General features: G+C 35.6%; 1 protein-coding gene across 1 annotated transcript in view; it reads right to left on the bottom strand.

The window, feature by feature from the left end:
* LOC143248750 (uncharacterized) overlaps positions 1 to 13,847 on the bottom strand; it is a 52,951-nt gene extending 39,104 nt beyond the window's left edge. Inside the window, exon 1 of the mRNA XM_076497433.1 lies at positions 13,769 to 13,847. The gene's annotated coding sequence lies outside the window, so the exon portion shown is untranslated. The remainder of the gene's footprint in view (positions 1 to 13,768) is intronic.
* Between the last annotated feature and the right edge of the window lie 339 nt (positions 13,848 to 14,186).

Below are 14,186 nucleotides of genomic sequence, written 5' to 3' on the forward strand. Positions count from 1 at the left end.
TATCTCAGAACAGCTGGTATGGGTATTAATATAACAGAGAATAACATTTCGACCTTCTTAGGTCATCTACAGGTTAACCAGTGTTAATACCTATACCAACCGTCCTGAGATACAAAACATGTACAACAAATATTAATTACACAGTTTGAAAGTTAGCGATAAAAGGATGACATGTTTAAAGTTTTTTCAAATAGATTTATGAATGCTAAATCAAGATTTGGTAGATTATAACTTATTCCATGTCTTTAGTTCAACTCTTTATTTATATCCGTGAGTTGAGAGTAGGAATGATGGAATATCACCAACACATCAATTATGTCAACTTCACAGACATTGTAGTAAAGATCAAACAAAGAAAAAACAGCTGTTGTCGATTTTCCTGATTGATGATGTACTACGCTAAAGTTAAAACTTCGACTTGTTTTTTTAAAGGCAGTTATGGATTTTCTATTTGAGAGAAGTCATTTTCGAAGTAATTTTTACATTTGTTTTTCACAGCTGCAGTTTAGGCAGTAGCAGTTTCTCTCACGAAACGTTATCACTTATCATGTCATACGATATTTGTGTAAAAATCATTATGTTACATGACGCAACGTGTGATAAGTTGGAAATATATTAAATACAGTGCTCCATGAGTAAACATTAAATCGTGATCTTAAATCTCGAATGTTCAGAGTGGCCGAAAACAAGAACATCTTTGTCACTACTGATCCATAGAATACTGTTCTGATGATGTAAAGTGTAATAAAAACCCGTGAAAAATATAATTTTGACCATAATACCATTCTTTTAAGTGGTAACGGGATGGAGCTATTTTTCTGAGTTGTACGTAACTAAAGCTGTTTATCTAGGTTGTATGTGATTACAACTGTTTATCTATGTAGTAGATGTTTAAAGCTACTTATCCCGATTGTACGTGACTATAGCTGTTCATCTAGGTTGTAGGAGATTGCAACTGTTTACCTATGTAGTAGCTGTCTAAAGCTATTTATCTTGGTTGTACGTGGTTGAAGCTTTTTATCCAAGTTATAGGTGACTAAATCTCTTTATCTAGGTTTTACGTAATTAAATATGCTTATCTAGGTTGTAGGTAACTTAAAAGAGATTTGTATTTGGATTGTAGCTCTTTTATCAAGGGTGTAGGTGGCTAAAGCTGTTAATCTAGGTTGTAAATGAATAGAGTTGTTTATCTAGGTTGTAGGTGACTAAAAGTGTTTCTATGAAGCAAGTAGACAACAAGTACTTCCCCTTTCCAAATATTGTCAATTTATTATATCTTTTGTCAGATAAAAATATGTAAAACTATGTTTTTAGAACACACTGAGCGAGATATGTTCAAATGTGACCTCAAATCATAATTTTAACACTGACTTATGTAAAGACCTGAACATAAACAGTTTTGTGCAACCTGAGTGATTGACTGCCATCTTTCTTTGAGTACTTCACAAAGTTCATCTTCCATGTTTAACTTGTAATCTTTCGTTAATCGGTTTAACTCAGCCCAAACATTTTCAATCGGATTGATATCAGATGATTGACCTGGCCATTCAATGACATCAATTCTCTTATTTTTAAGATATCGTTTAACGACTCCACATTTGCAGTACCTTCCTGAAATAACGGGTTACTACATCCTTACTTCTAGTACCTTCCTAGAAAGAACATGCTACTACATCTGTGCTTCCAGTACCTTCCTAAAATCCTCGAAACTTCAGAATCGCATCACGTGTTTATAGTTTCGAGGATTGTTTGAAATTAATATGGAAACAGCTAAAGTATACTTGCAGATTAAAATGCAAGACATTTGGGTTTAATTAGATCATCCTACAACCTAAAAAAAACATATTTAGTCACTACAAAAACACCTTTAGTCACATACAACGTAGATAAAAAACATGTCTAATCAACTACTACCTATTAAAACAGTTTTGGTCAACTGCAACTAAGAACTAAAACATTTCTAATTCACATATAAACTTATATAAACACCTTTAGTCATCTACAATATATATAAACAGCCTTAGGCAACTAGAACCTGTATTAACATATTTAATTATCAATAATCTAAATAAACAGCTTTAGTGAGCTACAACCAACATACACAGCTCTAGTGAGCTGAGCTATAACCTAGATAACTAGCTCTAGTGAGCTACAACCTAGATACACAGCTCTAGTGAGCCACAACCTAGATAAACAACTATAAAAGACCAAAATACAACTAAAAAGTCTAAATTTAAGACTTATTAACAGCATGGATGTAGTGGTTTGTTTTTTTAGGAAGGTACTGGAAGTATGGTTGTAGTGGTCTGTTCTTTTAGGAAGGTACTGGAAGTATGGATGTAGTGGTTTGTTTTTTTAGGAAGGTACTGGAAGTATGGATGTAGTGGTTTGTTTTTTAGGAAGGTACTGGAAGTATGGATGTAGTGGTTTGTTTTTTTAGGAAGGTACTGGAAGTATGGATGTAGTGGTTTGTTTTTTTAGGAAGGTACTGGAAGTATGGTTGTAGTGGTCTGTTCTTTCAGGAAGGTACTGGAAATATGGATGTAGTGGTTTGTTTTTTTAACAAGTTAGTGCTCTACTTATATTTGAGAACAACATTCTTGATAATTAAACCCTGATTAACCAACGATAAAAACTTTGTAAATACAAAATATGATTTTAGGATACGTAGCTTTATTTAAGTTAGATTTTGATTGAACACCTTTGTGTTATTTGTTTGAAAATCTTGACTTCTTGAGGAGTGTATGGAAAGAAGATTGTGTGTTACTACTGTCTACTGTGTGCTACAATTAAATGTTGTTTGTTACTACAAATACAATTTATCACATTTACACACCTGTTACATTTCCCTCAGTACACTTCTATTTGGCCGGCCCAGCATGGCCAGGTTTTTAAGGTGCTCGACTCGTAATCCGAAGATCCGGGTTTGAATCCCCGCCACACCAAACATGCTCACCTTTTCAGCCGTGTGAGCGTTATAATGTGACGATCAATCCCACTATTCGTTGGTAAAAGAGTAGCACAAGAGATGGCTGTGGGTGATGATCACTAGCTGCCTTCTCTCTAGTCTTACACTGCTAAATTAGGGATGGCTAGCGCAGATAGCCTTCGAGTAACTTTGCGCGAAATTCCAAACAAAAAAAAAACTTATTTATTGTGACGGGGAATTTTATTATGAATTTCAGGTTTTCTTTTTGGACTGTCTTCTTGTTAGCCTGCTGAGCAGAAGAATTGCGATTTAATTTGGACATTTTCAAAATTTAAATGTGCTGCGGTTAAAACATGTAGGTAATTATCGAGTTGTAGACGAGTAGACGAGGGTTCTGATTGGACAAAATTTGGTGATGTGGTGTCAATGTCTTGGCAACTAAGAAAACATAGTGAGGAATGTCAGCTAATGCTTATGATTTTTGAGCGCCATCAATACCAGCTGTCGGGCGCGTGTGGATCCGATTTATTTGTTTGTTTGTTTTTGAATTTCGCGCAAAGCTACAGGAGGGCTATCTGTGCTAGCCGTCCCTAATTTAGCAGTGTAAGACTTGAGAAAAGGCAGCTAGTCATCATAACCAGCAGCCAACTCTTGGGCTACTTTTTTACCAAAGAATATGGCTGGAAGGGTGAGCTTGTATGGTGCGACGGGGATTCGAACCCGCGATCCTCAGATTACGAGTCGACTGCCTTAACCACGTGGCCATGCAGGGGCCCCGATTTGTTTCTCATCACGATTCCTTTTGACCAAAGCAGGGCGTCGTCCATTTTATACACATACATATATATATATGTGTGTGGAAGTATTTTAAAATAACAAACTTGCTTGTCGTTGCACAAGACTTGCCGTTTCGTGAAAGTTGAATGTCGTAGCGGACGAGATGTCGGGGTAACGCATTCCAGACATATTTAGGACTGTATGATGAATCTATAATCTGAGTCGCGAACGAATTTCTTATTATTGATGTTTAGTGTGAATTTAGTGTTTTTGTGGGTTGCTTATCCCGGTTGGCTCTACGTAAAAACTTCATAAGAATCTATATTCACCATAGGCGCTCTTATTTTACTTAAAATGAAGCTCGTCGTTAGAGATTTACTGTTTTGAGATAATTCATGAACCGGCCGATGATCGTGTTCAGTTTACCGCATGGAGTCGACGTCGACTCTGTGTTAATTAATTTTTAAAGTACTTCAAGTTTTATCAAAACAACAGAGCCCACCAATTTATATTTAATTAACCTTTAGGGGTGTTTTTCCCCTCTACCTGTAAAAACACTAATTTGCACAGTGGAAAAACTTCCTAAACTCTGCTTTTAACATGGGATGCTTGACGAGAGTTGATTATTTTAAACAAAACTCAATTGATCCATGAAGGCAGAAGAGTAACCGCTGGCCACAGAGCTGTGAATATTTTACGTATTTAACGGCTTTGTGACACGTTGGGTGGCAGCAACGTCTGGGGCTGATGTGACGAAAGTTTTCGAAAGTGTTGTAAATGGAAAGAAAATTACCTAATTAGCAGTGAATGGCAGCTTAGTGCACTGAGGAAAAGCAAGAGAAAGAACATTTCTTATCTTAAAATAATAAAAAAATGGTTGCCTGGAGTACAGAAAATCAAGTGTTTATAATAATGTCACTATAAAGTTAAAATACTACATTCATCGCCTCGTAAGTCAAATACAAGGAAGAATATAAGCGGATGGTGTTTCAGTTGGTATACAAGCCAATCATAGCCCAAGTTATTTTCCAACAGCTTTGAATGATGAACAAGCTTGCTATGACATGGTGGTTAGGAGTTTTGACTTATACTTTGTGGGTCGCAAGTTTGAATTCTGTCAACAAAAACACTTGCCCTTTTCAGCTATACCGTATTGTACATGTAATGTTACGGTAAAAGAGTAGTCAGGGCGTTGGAAGTGGTGTTGAATACCTACCTTCTTTCCAGCCTGTCACTTTTAATTATGGATAGTTTGTGTTGATAGCCCTCAAGTATGTCTGCGCGAAATTAAAAACAACAACAACACTAAGCAAACGCAATAAACAGATTTTCAAACAAACGTGATAAACAAATTATAGAAAAACGTGATAAGCAGATTATACAAACAAACGTAATAAACAGATTATACAAAAAACGTGATAAGCAAATTATACAAACAAACGTGATAAACAGATTATACAAAAAACGTGATAAGCAGATTATACAAACAAACGTGATAAACAGATTATACAAAAACGTGATAAGCAGATTATACAAACAAACGTGATAAACAGATTATACAAAAAACGTGATAAGCAGATTATACAAACAAACGTGATAAACAGATTATAAAAAACGTGATAATTAGATTATACAAACAAATGTGATAAACAGATTATACAAACAAACGTTATAAACATATTATACAAGCAAACGTGATAAGCAGAGTATACAAACATGATAAACATTATACAAACAAACGTAATAAACAGATTATACAAACACAATAAACAGATCACACGGAACTTACATTGAGCTGCTTATTTTATTAAGCAACTTAAAACAATTTGGAAACTTTGGGCAACTATCATAACCTGCTAATCAGAAAAGCTCACAAGTCGCTTACTGAGGCAAAAAATATAAACGTCAGATACGGCTCCAATGTTTCTTCGTTTCTAATAGTCCCCCCTTCAGTACAGCGACAGGTCTACGGATTTACAACGCTAAAATCAGGGGCTTGATTCCAGTCGGTGGACTCAGCAGATAGCCCGATGTGGCTTTGCTATAAGAAAACACACAAACACTCGTTTCTAGCATCTTCTTCTGAACGAAACGCTGTTTAAAAAAACTAAATATTTTGTTTGTTTTTGAATTTCGCGCAAAGCTACACGAGGCTATCTGCGCTAGCCGTCCATAATTTAGGAGTGTAAGACTAGAGGGAAGGCAGCTAGACATCACCACCCACCGCCAACTATTGGGCTACTCTTTTACCAACGAATAGTGAGATTGACCGTCACATTATAACGCCCCTACGGCTGAAAGGGCAGGGCATGTTTGATGTGACGGGGATTTGAATCCGTGAAAACTAAATAGTAAGAATAATCATTTCGTCTTTAAGAATATTTTCTTATAAGCACGTGCCAAACTTTTTTTTTTATAAACAACAAAAGGTTATGATAAGGAAAAATGTAGTTTATGTTAAAGGATTACAAACGAAAGGGACAAAGCTTAGTTACGACAAAGCTTAGTTACCAAGTTACGACAAAGTTTAGTTACCTGGTTACGACAAAGCTTAGTTACCTAATTACGACAAAGCTTAGCTACCTGGTTACGACAAAGCTTAGTTACCTAGTTACGACAAAGCTTAGTTACCTAAAAACGACAAAGCTTAGTTACCTAGTTAAGACAATGCTTAGTTACCTAGTTACGACAAAGCTTATTTACCTAGTTACGACAAAGCTTATTTACCTAGTTACGACAAAGCTTATTTACCTGGTTACGACAAAGCTTAGTTACCTGGTTACGACAAAGCTTATTTACCTAGTTACGACAAAGCTTAGTTACCTAGTTTCGACAAAGCTTAGTTACCTAGTTACGACAAAGCTTAGTCACCTAGTTATGCATTAGTACCTTGCTAGTCCAGCGGAAAGTCTACGGATTTACAACGCTAAAATCAGAGGTTTGATTCCCTTCGGTGGGCTCAGCCTATAGCTCGATGTGGCTTTGCTATAAAAAAATACACACACACTTATGCATTTGTCTTCCACTAGTCCTTGAAGTAGCTCCAGGTTGTTGAACCGACGATTATGTTCTGATGTTTTTAATCCAAATTGTTTGAATCGAAATTAATTAAAATCTTATAATATCAAGCTAATAATCTTAAAACAACAACAAAAAAAAGAAATTGTTAAGTGTAGGTTCGCTTGTAACATTTTCAAGAATCTGGAATATTACCTGAGGTAATGAGGTAACAAAGAAAGTCAAATCGAAATATAAACAAGTGATAAAACGATTTAAAGGGTCGAATTTTAAAAGAAGTAATTAGATGGTACAGAATGGATCGGAAATAATTAGGACGGTGTTTTATTTTTGAGCTAAAACTGCAAAAGCAAGTAACGAAAGAAAACAACTACATTGAAAATTTCACGAGAACAGAATTCAATAGATACGTTAGAAAGAAGTGGAGAAGGAACAGTCCAAGAGTTTGAACGAGGGTAAGAAAAAATCTCTCCCTGACAATAAATTTCATTTTAAAGCTGCACACATGATTCATTTTAAAACTTCGCACATTTTTATGGCTCTAGACAGAATGACGAGAACGTGTCAAACAATACGTCAAGGTGAGATTTTGTTCAAACACTTGCAAGGAAGTTTACCATGGCAACAATTAATTGTTGTATACAAACTGTTATGACGCTTTCTATTATTCGTTCAGATTACTCGATAGAAAGTTCAGTCCTCTTAATGAAAACGAAAGAGTTTCATTTCTTCCATTACAAGTTCTACAATTTTCATGGTTTTACCATGGCAACAATTAATTGTTCTATACAAACTGTTATGATGCTTTCTATTATTCGTTCAGATTACTCGATAGAAAGTTCAGTCCTCTTAATGATAACGAAAGAGTTTTATTTCTTCCACTACTAGTTCTAGAATGTTCTGGTTTTACCATGGCAACAATTAATTGTTGTATACAAACTGTTATGACGCTTTCTATTATTCGTTCAGATTACTCGATAGAAAGTTCAGTCCTCTTAATGAAAACGAAAGAGTTTCATTTCTTCCATTACAAGTTCTACAATTTTCATGGTTTTACCATGGCAACAATTAATTGTTCTATACAAACTGTTATGATGCTTTCTATTATTCGTTCAAATTTCTCGATAGAAAGTTCAGTCCTCTTAATGATAACGAAAGAGTTTTATTTCTTCCACTACTAGTTCTACAATTTTCATGGTTTTACCATGGCAACAATGAATTGTTGTATACAAACTGTTATGACGCTTTCTATTATTCGTTCAGATTACTCGATAGAAAGTTCAGTCCTCTTAATGATAACGAAAAAGTTTCATTTCTTCCACTACAATTTCTATAAGTTTCATAGATTTAGGTAATTTACCCAACATTTAGCGGGCTACAGGTCTAACTTATTGATTCATTCGCTTGTTTACATTTATATATGGCAATTCTCTTTCCTCTGTTAATGTGTCAGAAAACTCAACTAGATACCTGCCTTAGAGTAACTGTTACAGAAGAACAAACACTCCTCTCTAGCTAACAACTACTGTATCTGTCTGGCTTAATGAGCAATGATATTGTTCAAAAGGTCTCGTCGGTACTAAATCATAGTAAACACAGTACATTTTTCTTTACTTTCACACATAAGTTCTTATAAATACTAATGTAGTTTCCTTCGTTGACGCCGTGGATGTTTGATCACTCCAAGAATGATAGCAAAGTTAATTCAAATAAGATACTAATGATAATTAATTAATGCTTTAAGAAAATCAATAATACTGTGTTATTTACTCCAACCGAATTATTATGTTCGTAAAATTGATGATATAAACAACGAATCGACGATAACTATACTTCATCCCAGCCCAGTGACCTAATGAGATCTGGTATCAGGGAAAGGGCCTCGTCGGCAATGGATAGGGCGGAGGAGTGTAATTTACGGATTATTATACAGTATTTTCTGGTCTCGTAATGTGAGGGTCTTCCGTTCGACTCCCCGTCACCGTTAACTTAGCGATCGCTGGCACAGAAAACTCTCGTGTAATTTCGTGCGAGATCCAAACCAAACTCTTTTGCTTCCATTCTAAAAGACGTATAAATTGTAAGTTTATACACGTGGAAAAAAACCGAAACGTTTAAAAAATTAGGATTGCTTTTAAAAATGTATCTCAGGATGATTGGTGTGGTATTAACACTTTTACTGATTGTTTGTTTGTTTTGGAATTTCGCACAAAGCTACTCGAGGGCTATCTGTGCTAGCCGTTCCTAATTTAGCAGTGTAAGACTAGAGGGAAGGCAGCTAGTTATCACCACCCACCGCCAACTCTTGGGCTACTCTTTTACCAACGAATAGTGGGATTGACCGTCACATTATAACGCCCTACGGCTGGAAGGGCGAGCATGTTTGGTGCGACGCGGGCGCGAACCCGCGACCCTCGGATTACGAGTCGCACGCCTTACGCGCTTGGCCATGCCAAGCACTTTTACTGATAAAACAGAGAACAACGTTTCAACCTGAAGATGACCTAGGAAGGTCCAAACCTTGTTCTCTACATTATTAATAAAAGTGTTAATATCCATACCAGTCATCCTGAGATACATTTTTACTTCAAGTGGGTTTCTCATCATAACGAATAGGATTGCTTTTAGTTTTGATATTTTTGTTACTGTTATAACCAATTTTATCCATGAGTGGACTCCTTTGGATTATTTAGTGAAAAATAAAAACCAACAAAACCAAGTCCAGTCCTCATAATGATAACAAATTAGCTTATTTCTTGTATAACATTTGCTATACGCTACGTTCACTTTAACATAAGTTGTAGGCCTAATTTCACAAATAAACTTTACAACATAGAGCATTTAACTAATTTAAGTTTAATCCAATAGATAAACATCTCTCAGTAATTCAATGAGTCTGGAACCAATAGTTAATGACAACTTATGTTTGTTTGTTTGTTTTGGAATTTCGCACAAAGCTACTCGAGGGCTATCTGTGCTAGCCGTCCCTAATTTAGCAGTGTAAGACTAGAGGGAAGGCAGCTAGTCATCACCACCCACCGCCAACTCTTGGGCTACTCTTTTACCAACGAATAGTGGGATTGACTGTCACATTATAACGCCCCCACGGCTGGGAGGGCGAGCATGTTTGGCGCGACGCGGGCGCGAACGCGCGACCCTCGGATTACGAATCGCACGCCTTACGCGCTTGGCCATGCCAGGCCGACAACTTATGACATGAACTTTTTGTTACGAAAGTCGCTTCCTTACGGCATCCAAGTTACCGTTACAAAAGGTTTCTTTACAAGTGTTTTTTGCAATTGGTGGATTTTGTTACTAGTTTTATTAAGAGGCAAAATGTATCCTTTTCAACAGACATAACCAGTATTTCTTTTTGGTGGTCAAGTACCTACCTTAGTACACTAAGTAACTAGTAACTTAGTAACTAAACAAGTTGTTGTGTAAAAAAAGTGATACATATATAATGTTTGCAAAATGTGTTAACTTACAATAAATGTTTTGTGGGCCAAAATCGTATTTACTGTAATTTGTTTTATGTAACACTGTTCGTGACGTCGCCTATCTCTGTGTAACATATCGTAATACAGGGGTAGGTGCCCTATCACTCCCTTATCGTTGTTTAATGTTTGTCATCAAATAATTGTACAATGTACAGTTTTTTAACTTGTCACAATAAATTTTATGTTTAAAAACACTACCTGACAAAAAATCAAAATTCTTGACAAAAAACTTCCATGTTACAAGCCCCCCAGTGGCACTGCGATATATCTGCGGCTGCGGATTAATTCCGCTGAAACCGGGTTTCGATACCCGTGGTGGGAATAGCACAGATAGCCTTATTGTGTAGCTTTGTGCTGAATTCTAAACAAACAGATAAAGCATGTCATAAAAACGCTGTAACAAGAATGTATCCGTCCTAGTAACCATGTGGCAGTCTGGTAAAGGTTCGTAACAAAATTTCCGGATCCGGATAATTCTCTTACCTTAATCTCTTGAGAGCAAACGCCATCTGGTTGTTTGTTATATACCAATAAGAACCAATTTTATCTTAAATGTTTTTCATTACAATAAAGGTAACTGCTTTCCTCCATTGTAGTAAGAGTTTGATTACAAGGTCTAACCCATGATAGACAGATAGTATTATAGCTTGTTTATGTTGGTAAACATGGAATTTTTCATTTTCTCTCTCTCTGTTTATATATAATAACAAACGTTCATACTTCTTAATAGAAATTTATAATATAACCGGCTATTCAGAACATGAATCAGAGATAGTTTCAAAAAGTAAATAAATAAACCGAAAACTAGAATTATTTTTCCGTTTATTATTAAGAACAAATTTAATCAATTTTAACTATTAATTTACCAAAAATTAAATTTTTCAACTCTTGTTATTAATTAGTAATCCATTAAAAACCAGGCGATGCAATCCATGTGCACACCGTGCATTTTGTTTTAAAGTAAATGTTATATTTTTCTAGTTTTTCATTCAAAGCTACTTTTACCAGAGACTGATTACACTGGTTTCTGAGTAAATTAACTGAATAGACTTAAGCTGAAGCGAATGATACATATATATCACGTTTTATAAGTCTGTGTTGTTGGATCTATTTGTATTTGTTGCTGTATATATATATATCTGTGCCAGTTCTTCAAGGCTACATTCATCTAGCTAGTTGAAAACCACACTGGAAATACCCAAGGGAAAGGCTAACTTCAACTGAGGAAAATCAATTGTTAGTACTTATAGTAGGAATGGGCCAGATATGCAGTATGTGCAGTAAACTAAAACCTTGAACACACTGTGAAGATCATGTAAACAAACACACATGATTGAAATAAGTTTCCTTGGCTAAAAGCTTTTTCTTAGTTTCACTCATAACCTTTGTAATAACAATAACTGCTTTGCAACACTACTAACGAGCTACAATACACTAGTAGTCATATTCTATGATTACAAGCATGCTCTATGAGTTACCAAATAACAACCCACTCTCATATCACGTATGAGTGCACAATTGCTTATGCTCATGAACTACATGATAAGTCCGCAGTTGTATCAGGTAAGTGAAATAAACCCAAAAAGCATGGACTGCGTAGATTCTATAGATATAGCTTTTAATTAAAATATTATGTTGATATCCTTGGAAACTGTCCCAGAAGAGAAATCATTACTACAAGAAAGGGGATAAATTTAGAAACATTAATACTGAATATCTGAAACAAGTCTTGGTCATCAATCCAACTAAGGTTGCTACCCTGGCGAGGTGAACGAAAAATATAGCAAATATACCAGAAAAAGCCAGGAAATGTTGAGAGGTAGCTCTAAGGAAACCAGAAAAAGCTAGAAAATGTTGACAGATAGTTTTGAGGAAACCAGGAAAAGCCAGGAAATGTTAAGAGATAGTTATGAGGAAAGCTATAAGAAAGATGGGCCTAGAGCCCGGTCATTTTCGAGACTTAGTAAAAAGACACTATGGGACAAATGTGAAAATGTTAAGTAAAAATTTAGGTAGTAAGAATGGAACACCGAAAAGTAAGAAAACAAGGTAGGAATTTGCGGGTTAACATCACAACACTTGGTGGTTTTTGACACAGTGTAACATCAAAGTGGGTGTGCCATTTTTCCGTCTATTCCTACTTCGAGTTTTACTTTGAACTTTGACCCAATTATATACTTAGATTAAGTTTTATCAGTAGTTTATCTTTTCGAAGTATTCAACAAATTTAAATATTTCGAAAATCTTCTATTTGGATACTATTCGTTTGGCTCAGGCCCAACATGGCCATGTGGGTTAAGACGTTCGACTCGTAATCTGAGGGTTGCGGGTTCGAATCCAAGTCGCACCAAAAATTAGGGACGGCTAGCGCAGATAGATGTCGTGTAGCTTAGCGCGAAATTAAGAAAAATAAAACAAAAACAAAGAGTTTATTACTTACTTATTTATATATTTCATTGGAAAAGAAAAACAAAGTGTTTGTGGTGAGAAAAAAAACAGTCGAGGAATTGCTTGTTTGAGTATTATATTTGAAATAACCGGAGGACAAAAATCCACAGCTTAATTGTTTATGTACTGATATGTAAAGAAAAAAATATTAGTTAGAAAAAACAGTCAAGGAGTGAGGTACCTATAAATTGCTATTATGAGCAAATACTGAAACGTTGGCTTGTTTACGGTGTAATCTGGAATATATATATATAAAACTCTTTATTGAAACGTTACGTTAAATTTCCCATTGATACCTGCTGTAACCATGCACTGCTTTGTCTGTTGCGAAAATGCGCGCGCATTTATTTCAACGGCAGATAATCACTAGCGTTAACATAACATTACTACCTGTTACAGAAAATTACTATCGTTTACAGGACGTTATTACCGTTTCCTAAACATTACTGTCATTTAAGAAAATTACGACAGAACACCATTATCGTTTACAATATTACTATCTTTTACAGAACATAACTATCGTTTTAATAAAATCACTACGGTTTATAGAAAACCACTACTGTTTACAGAACATAGCTATCCTTTATATGATACCACTATCGTTCACAGAACAATCACGCTTTTGGTGTATAAATTATGAGAGTGAACCAGCTCGCTTTACTTAGTTTTGGTGTATAAAGTGTGAGAGTGAACCAGCTCGCTTTACTTAGTTTTGGTGTATAAAGTGTGAGAGTGAATCGGCTCGCTTTACTTAGTTTTGATATATGAAGTTTAAGGGTGAACCGTCACGCTTTACTTAGTTTTGGTGTATAAAGTGTGAGAGTGAACCGGCTGGCTTTACTTAGTTTGGGTGTATAAAATGTGAGAGTGAACCGGCTCGCTTTACTTAGTTTTGACGTAGCGAGGGTAATCTACGTTTTGCTGTTTTCTCACTTTAAGAACCAGTTGTGAATAACCTGCTGTTTTTATTGTACTCTTGGTCTGATAAAAATTACCTTATATATTTCATCATTTAATAGTGTTTTGTTGGAGATTAGGGATAGTTCACGACAAATGTCGCTGACACCCAAAATATTAAAGAAAATTATCAACCCACCTATAGACATGCGCAGTTATACCAACACTACCGTGGGTGTTCCAGGTCCAGCAGGCTAATCCTTCCTGTTCCTTCTGTTAATGTTACTAGAACAGGTTAAATCTATCACACCCTGAGCACGTTGGCTTAAACCTTTGTTTACTCAGCGTTTAAAGCTGTTTCAATAACCAACAAAAGACGAGAAACACACTCTATTATTCCGAGTTTTTTCATTCCCTCGGGGCCGACAATTAGCGAATGAATATACACATAGGTTGGGTAGTAAAATATTACTGGTGAATCACCAGTGGCTGTTATCACTTTTGTTTTCACAGACTTGCACTTTCTTTAAAGTTCTAGTTGTTTTAATACAGACGCCTTTCTGGTGTATTGTAGTATTCGCCGAAGTTATTTGACAATACGATATTGTTGCCGGAAT

Source organism: Tachypleus tridentatus, chromosome 4 (assembly GCF_004210375.1).
Source record: "Tachypleus tridentatus isolate NWPU-2018 chromosome 4, ASM421037v1, whole genome shotgun sequence".
NCBI classification, from domain to species: domain Eukaryota; kingdom Metazoa; phylum Arthropoda; class Merostomata; order Xiphosura; family Limulidae; genus Tachypleus; species Tachypleus tridentatus.